Source organism: Sinocyclocheilus grahami, unplaced genomic scaffold, assembly GCF_001515645.1.
Source record: "Sinocyclocheilus grahami isolate Dianchi unplaced genomic scaffold, SAMN03320097.WGS_v1.1 scaffold1082.1, whole genome shotgun sequence".
In the NCBI taxonomy this organism is placed as follows: domain Eukaryota; kingdom Metazoa; phylum Chordata; class Actinopteri; order Cypriniformes; family Cyprinidae; genus Sinocyclocheilus; species Sinocyclocheilus grahami.
This window is the reverse complement of record NW_015506261.1, coordinates 79371-87475: the sequence shown is the minus strand read 5'-3', so window position 1 is coordinate 87475 and position 8105 is coordinate 79371. Positions and strand designations below refer to the sequence as shown.

The window sequence follows — 8105 nt, the reverse complement described above, 5'->3', positions numbered from 1 at the left end:
GTGAGTGCAGGTACAACTGCAGGAGAAATGGCTTGAAGGAGATGAGATGGAATAGGATCAAGTGGATAAGTAGTAGGATGATTAGAAAGGATGAATTTGGAGACTTCTGCCTCAGAGAGTGAAGAGAAGGATGTAAACTAGTGTATGTTTGCTGGTAAGATGTGCTTGACAGATTGTGGTGTGGAAAATTGTGTACTGATGGTTTTAATTTTATTACTGAAGAACGTGGCAAAGTCGTCAGCTGTTAAGAGTTGATGAATAAGGGGGAGGAGGACAAAGGAGGGATATACATTAAGGTCAGTAGTATTTTTTGATTTGCGCCACACCCTTTCAGCAGCCCTGAGCTTAGAACGATGCTCGCGGAGAACATCAGACAGCCAAGGGGCAGAAGGGGTGGTACGGCCTGGCCTGGAAGACAAGGGGCAGACAGTGTCTAAACAAGATGTAAGAGTGGAGCAGAAAGTATCAGTAGCACTGTTAGCATCAAGAGATGATAACTGTTTACGGGGAGGAGGCGAAGATGAAACCATGGCAGATAGCCGGGAGGGTGAGAGTGAGCGTAGGTTACGTCGAAAGATGACATCTGGAGGTGTGCAGTGGTCAGTGGAGCAGTATCGTGTGTAAATAAGGTCCAGTTGGTTGCCTGATTTGTGAGTAGCCATAGTTAACACTCTCTTGAGATCAAAAGAGGCAAGCAGAGTGTGGAAGTCTGCAACCTGAGGTTTATCTAGGTCAGTGCTTCTCAAAGTCCGGACTCTAGTCCGGATCCGGACCCGGAGGGAATTCAGTCCGGACCCGCATCCATTTCGTATTTCAAGAGCACTAATTATTTCCTACTTTGATTAACGCATGTAAAACTTGTAAATCATTTGTTTAGTTTTTTGAATGTCTTTTTGGAGACTGTCCGAAGTTATTTGTGGCGGCCCGTCATAAAATCAAAACTGACCGCCACAAATAGATTTTCCAAAAGGATTCTACTTCGTTGAATAAACTGAGCACTGCACGTTTCAAAATTAAAATACAGCACGGATGTTTTTATATGAATGTATCACTGAAAAGAACTGACTGTTTTCAGAAAAGCTTTGATATAATTTTACTTTCGTCTTTTCTAGCATTTGTGAGCGGAGCGCTTATTTGATTACAGCTGTTACCAGGGAAACCACTATATCTCCGCTTCAACAGCGCCTTCTGCTGGCAGAGAATGAATTTGCATTTGCAAGTCTGTGAGAAACACTGGTGTCTCCGGACTCTAGTCCGGATCCGGACCCGGAGGGAATTCAGTCCGGACCCGCATCCATTTCGTATTTCAAGAGCACTAATTATTTCCTACTTTGATTAACGCATGTAAAACTTGTAAATCATTTGTTTAGTTTTTTGAATGTCTTTTTGGAGACTGTCCGAAGTTATTTGTGGCGGCCCGTCATAAAATCAAAACTGACCGCCACAAATAGATTTTCCAAAAGGATTCTACTTCGTTGAATAAACTGAGCACTGCACGTTTCAAAATTAAAATACAGCACGGATGTTTTTATATGAATGTATCACTGAAAAGAACTGACTGTTTTCAGAAAAGCTTTGATATAATTTTACTTTCGTCTTTTCTAGCATTTGTGAGCGGAGCGCTTATTTGATTACAGCTGTTACCAGGGAAACCACTATATCTCCGCTTCAACAGCGCCTTCTGCTGGCAGAGAATGAATTTGCATTTGCAAGTCTGTGAGAAACACTGGTGTCTGTCATCAAACATAAACAAAAAGCATGCTTCAGAACTGTTTTGAGAAGGTGCTTTCAGCTATGTATTATTATTATGAATTAGGATACTACTACTACTACTATTACCGTCTTGTGCCCTGCAATAATCATTTACTCAAACTCGCTTTTATGAGATAAAGGAAAAACAAAATCAGGCAAACAAAATGGCCCAAAAAGTCAGCATCATATATCGGCCATCGGCTGCCCTGATTTGTAAAAATGGGCATCGGCCAGAGAAAAACCCTTATCGGGCGACCTCTTTTCCTGCCACTTAAATTAATTGTTTTGCCACTTTTGCACTTGCTATTAATGTATTTTGAATGCAAAGGGCACTTTATTTTTTCAAACAATTCATGTTTATTTGTTATGCATGTTATGTAGTCTATGATTTGGACCTTTGAATGTAGACTTTGAGAACCCCTGATCTAGGTGGATGTTGAAGTCTCCAAGCATAACTAGCAGAGTACCATCCTCAGAAAATGTTAAGAGCAGCACATTTAATTCATCCAGGAAGTTACCTTGTGGTCCTGGGAGTTGATGAAAAACTACAAAATGGATTTTAAAAGGGTGGGTAATAGTGACTGAATGTGATTCAAAGGAGCTGCTAATGCCCAGAGAAAGTAAAGGAATACATTTCCAATCATTAGAGATAAGCAGACCAGTACCTCCACCTCTTCCTATTAAACAGGGAGTGTGGGAAAATGAGAAATTTTTGGAGAGTGCTACAGGAGTAGCAGTGTCCTCTGGTTTGATCCACGTCTCTGTCAGGGCCATGAGGTTTAGTCTTGAAAGACTAGTAATAGATGTAATAAAATCTGCTTTGTTTACTGCAGACTGACAATTCCTGAGACCAATAGAAAAAGAAAGTAGTATATTAGCAGATACATATTTCATGGACTTTGTGTTCTTTTCACACATTTTCAGACTGTTTTCTTCTGTGATTGGATATACTTTATTTATTAACTATTTATGTTGAAATAGCAGTGAATTTTTGAAGTTTCATCTGCAGTCCCTCTAGCTCCATTTCCCATAATCCTTTGCCCGGACTCATCATCAATTGCAATCACCTGTCTCTCATCACCTCATCAGTCTCACACTATAAGAACAGCACACACAGATGCTCACATCGCTGGTGATTGAATGTTTAGCCCTTCCGTGTTTCATAGTTTCCATGTTCCTAAGTTTTGACTTTCTCGTGTTTTGATCCTTGGACTGTTACCTTGCTTTTGATTGACAGCTGCCTGCCCTGATCATTGCCCGTCTTGTTGGATTACTCTTTTTGTCTGTGCCTTGGATGTTATTGTTTGCTGGTATCTGACCCTGCCTGTCCTGACTACGCTCTTTTTAATAAAGCCTGCTATTGGATTTTTCTTTGTTGTCACAACGCCTCTATCGTTATAAATCTATGGTACACTATTAAGAAGTGCTAACCTGCAAATGTTATCTTAGAGAGCTATTTCTATCTCATCTAACCTTTAAATTGTATTTTATCACAGTAACCTAATGTATACATTAATTAGGTTAATATTTTTGGGTTAAATAAAATCAAATAAATTAGATGTTACCATATGAAACATTTTACATATTCAATGAAGAAAAACACTTAAAGGGACTTAAATGCTTTACTCAAATGAAAACATTTTCATCATCCTCATGACAGTACGTATATGTTGGTTTTGTCTCATACATAAAGGCTTCAACACACCAGTTTTTGTTCCATGCTGAGTTCTTCAGTCGAATCATCTCATTATAACATATACACGATGTAAATAATGGATTAATCGCGTGTTAATTAAGTGTAGAGACATTCATTGGTCATAACAGAACTTTGTGAGATCGCAATGAGGAGGTGACAGCTTGTTAGTGATTATAAAGGGAGCGTTCTTTGCAAGCTTTCTAGGCTATATAATCCATTCAAAATGCAAAACTTTTTTTCGGTCACACATACTTTGCAAAGTTTCAGGAATGATATCCGCATATTTATGCGGGATTCACTCTCGAAATAGCAGTGATTGACATAGTGATAACCATTGCAATGGATGGGGCAAAATATGTGAAAATGTGCATTAAGTCTAGAGCAGAGCATGTGAGCGGAGTGGAGCCGGAGCGGAGTGGTAATATTTCCTTAAGAGCGCAGAGCGCCTTTCTGAAGATTCCGCTCCGCTCGCTCAATACGCTCAGCGCCGCTTGCTCAACCCAGAATGCCGTTTGGTGATTTGCTTGTTCGAGATCGAGAATAGTAGAGCAGTTATGGAGTTCAGATATTGTTTCAACGAAGTTGCAAGCCTTATACATAAATGTAAAGTAAAAAATCTAAGTTAAGAATGAGCAGGGAGAAGAAACTGAGAGGGAGTGCGGGGAGAGTTAGTAAAGATTCATATTGGAATCTGAAGCGGCACATTGCCAGAAAGCACGAGGATGTGCAACGCAAACATGGTGCTGCGAAAGGTGAGCTAGTTACATACCATAATAAATGAATAAACAGGTAGGCTAAGGTTATATTCGTTTGTACGGAGCCCCGATCATGACATACAGACAAGCACGGCCAACGAATTTAGAATAGGCTAGTTCTCTTTTATGCTAGGACTACATTATGGCCACGAATTAAGTATTTGTTCTCTTGTTTAGGCTTAGCTGCCACGAATTCATTCGTTCGTTAATTCGTTCATTCCCTAGTTTTAGTAGGCCTAAATCGTGGAACGAATTATTATATTTCGTAATTACTTATTAAAATCATTATTGCTTAAAATTAATAAATAATCATTTGTAGACCTAAGCTAACACACAGCTGTATATAGGCCTAAATACAGAACTACAGAGTACAGAAGATATTAGCCTACACCACTTGGATTTTGGAAAACCAGTGCTGGATCCCTCCCTCAACTAGCCAAGGTCGCCCGCGAAATCTCCAGCATCCCCAGTGCTTCTTCCAGTGCAGAGCGAGTGTTTTCGGGCACAGCGAATGCTGAAGCCTGACACTTTGTCCAAGCTAGCTATTTTCACGGAAATAAAGTTAACGAAAATCAAATACACTTTTTCAGTTTTTGCATTTTAGGTAGGTTTGCTAAGGTTAGATTCATATATTTAATAAAAATTAATCAATACATTACAATTAATAAAATTAAGAAGAATGTAAGAATTTCGCTCTGAAACATGATAATTGCTATTTATCAGCATGCTTAATTTTAGACAATAATCTAAGAATTTCGTTACAAACAGTAAACAATTAGGCCTACTCGAGAAATGTTATGTCGGAGCGGGATCTGAGCGGGAATTGGTTTACTGTGAGCGTGAGCGGAATGTTAACGGAGCGCTTGCTCGAGCGGTTGCAGCGACTGAGCGGAGCGCACGTCCATAGAGCGGAAAACGGAGCGGAGCTTCGCTCACATGCTCTGGTCTAGAGCACCCTCACTAATTTCAGAAGCACCTTCAGTGATTTATTTGTGGAACTGGGAACTATATACAATACATTGTAGAACTATATACAAAAACAACAAAATATAAATGCACTAAATAAAATAATTTAATAAATGCATATCTGCATTTATATGCATACACTTAACTCAAATAAGCATTACATAATAAAATAAATAACTAAATAAGGCTGATAATCAGCTTGCTTCCATTCAGTGGGATAAGCCTACTCTTTACCTGAATTAAAAAAGATCTTGGTCTTAAATGATGCAGGTACAAAGTTTGAGTGTGCACATGCAATATCTGAGTGAGAGCAGAGCCAATTCATAAGAGAACACTGTCTATTCAAAAGCATTTTGTGTGAGCGAAGTTTTGTGTGAGCAAAGGAAATGCTTGCGAGTGGAGAGAATCGTGCTAGCACATTACATTGATGTGATATTGCGTTACATTACTGCGCTCTCGACATTTGTCAGTAAGTTAATGCTATAGAAACTGCCTAAAATTAGATAAGTATATAGAAGTATGTCACGATCTATAGTGTCGAACGCAATAAAACTAATAATGAGATGCAGCTTTGATCTGACACAAGAAGCCCATCATAATTTTAACAAGTGCAGTTTCTGTGCTAAGATGGGGCCTGAAAGCTGACTGAAATTCTTCATAGACATCTTTTTTTTCCAGGAAGGAGCACAATTGAGCAGACACAGCTTTTTCTAAAATTTTAGATATAAACGTAATATTTGAAATCGGTCTGTAATTTGCCAGTTCACAAAGATCTAGTTGTGGTTTCTTAAAAACCACCAGCTTGAAGGGTTTTGGGACGTGACATAGAGATAATGGTGAGTTAATAATATTGAGAAGCTGTTCTTCTGCAGTAGGTAACAACTCTTTCAGTAATTTAGTGGGTTCAGGATCCAATAAACATGTTGTTGGTTTAGATGCAGTGATAAGTTTATTTAGCTCATCCGTCCTATAGTTGTAAAGCACTGCCATTTTTCTTTGGGTGCAACGAATGAACCTATGAATGATTCTACATTTGTTATTGTATTTCTGATGCTATCTATTTTATCAGTGAAGAAATTCATAAAGTCATTACTACTAAACTCTAAGGAAATATTTAGATTGGGCGACATCTGATTATTTGTTAATCTAGCCACTGTGCTAAATAAAAACCTTGGATTGTTTTAGTTATTTCTATAAGTTTGCAAATATGCTCGGTCCTGGCAGCTTTTAGAGCAGGGGTCTCCAAACTTGATCCTGGAGGGCCGGTGTCCTGCAGAGTTTAGCTCCAACTTGCCACAACACACCTGCCTGGAAGTTTCTAGTATGCCTAGTAAGAGCTCAATTAGCTGCTTCAGGTGTTTTCAATTAGGGTTGGAGCTAAACTCTGCAGGACACCGGCTCTCCAGGACCAAGTTTGGAGACCCCTGTTTTAGAGCCTGTCTATAGCTGGACATACAGTTTTTTCACATAATTCAAAAAACTTCCAAGTTTTCTCCATTTGCGCTCAAGATTACAAGTTTTTTTTCCTTGAGAGAATGGGCATTACTGTTGTACCATGGTACAGTACGTTTTTCTCTAACCTTTTTTTTTGACGGGGGCAACAGCTTCTAATGTATTAGAGAAGATAGCGTCCATATTGCTAGTCATTTCATCTAGTTCATGTGCATTTTTGGCGGCCCTGGCAGTCTACACACGGTAGCCAGAACAAGAGTTAGGAGAGGTTTTTTTCTGCATATCTGACAGTGTAACATTAAAGGTGCAGTAGGAGATCTTGGAAAATGCTAACTTTAGCCTGATAGCACTGAAAGCGAACGTCCCCCCCCCCCTGAAAACACCGTCCAAAGCCACCCCCCCAGAACGCACATACGCTCCCAGACCAGAATACCAGAAACAACATTACTACAATAGGCTACATCAGCGGTTCCCAATTCCAGTCCATGTTCCGAAGTGAAGTAAACTTCAACGGATTTCCCCTGCTCAGGGAGTAGGGAGCAATGAACACTGTGTAGGGATCATATCGATCAGAACACAGTTCATGCACGTAGCTCTCTTCTAACGTGCTGGTTATCTGAATCGGGTGTGTTAACTAAGCGAGACACGCAAAATATGCAGAGCGGGGGAGCGCTAGGACTAGAATTGGGAACCGCTGGGCTACATTATGTGTCATTCACCGGTGAGAAAACTTTAAAAGTAGTACAATACCAGGAAGGAAGATTAGGTTATTGATGTTTGTCTGCCATTCTCGCTCTGTCTGCACAGCGTGCGTGAACGTGCTGATGACGTATCCTGTCTGCGCAAACCGGGTGCGCAGAGGTATGCTAATGCAAATGTTTGATTTAAGTTTGGTTTAAGCCAGGTTTCAGTCAAGCAGAGTACATCAAAAGTATTATCTGTTGTCATTTCATTTACAATAACTGCTTTGGGTGTGAGTGATCTAATGTTTAGGAGCCCAAGCTCTAAAATTGTTTTTTGTTAATTTATTTAGCATTTTTCTGGTTTAAACACAATCAGATTTTTTCTAGATCCTGCATTAGATTTATATTTTGACCTCACTAATCGGAGAACAGTCACAGTCTTTATAGACTGGACAACACAAGTAGTTCTATCATTTAAGTGTGTATAACAAAAGCCATCAAAGCAGTTATTTGAGATTTGACTTATTAGTAGGGGTGTGCCCGAAGCCGAATACCTTATTCGGAAAGACGCGGATAATGGCTTCAAAACGAATAACGGATAACGAATAATTCTGCAGAATAATAAAACCTTCACACCTGGTGTTGGCTAGATAACAGGTGAGCCAGGCGATCAGTGCGATATTATACATAAACCTCTAAAGCAGGGTTTCTCAATTAGTTTTCGCCGAGGGCCGAATTCTGCCAACAATACCAAGCCAAGGGCCACTGACCTATATATATATATATATATATATATATATA

The 8105-nt window shown here is 39.6% G+C and overlaps 1 protein-coding gene and 1 long non-coding RNA gene across 3 annotated transcripts in view; one reads left to right on the top strand and one right to left on the bottom strand.

Annotated features, from left to right (window-relative positions):
* LOC107566550 (uncharacterized) overlaps positions 1 to 7820 on the top strand; it is a 13325-nt gene extending 5505 nt beyond the window's left edge. The window contains exon 3 of the long non-coding RNA XR_001606519.1: positions 7737 to 7820. This is a non-coding gene — a long non-coding RNA (uncharacterized lncRNA). The remainder of the gene's footprint in view (positions 1 to 7736) is intronic.
* The window catches only part of plxdc1 (plexin domain containing 1), a 62209-nt gene that overhangs the window by 13565 nt on the left and 40539 nt on the right, over positions 1 to 8105 (bottom strand). The window lies entirely within an intron of this gene.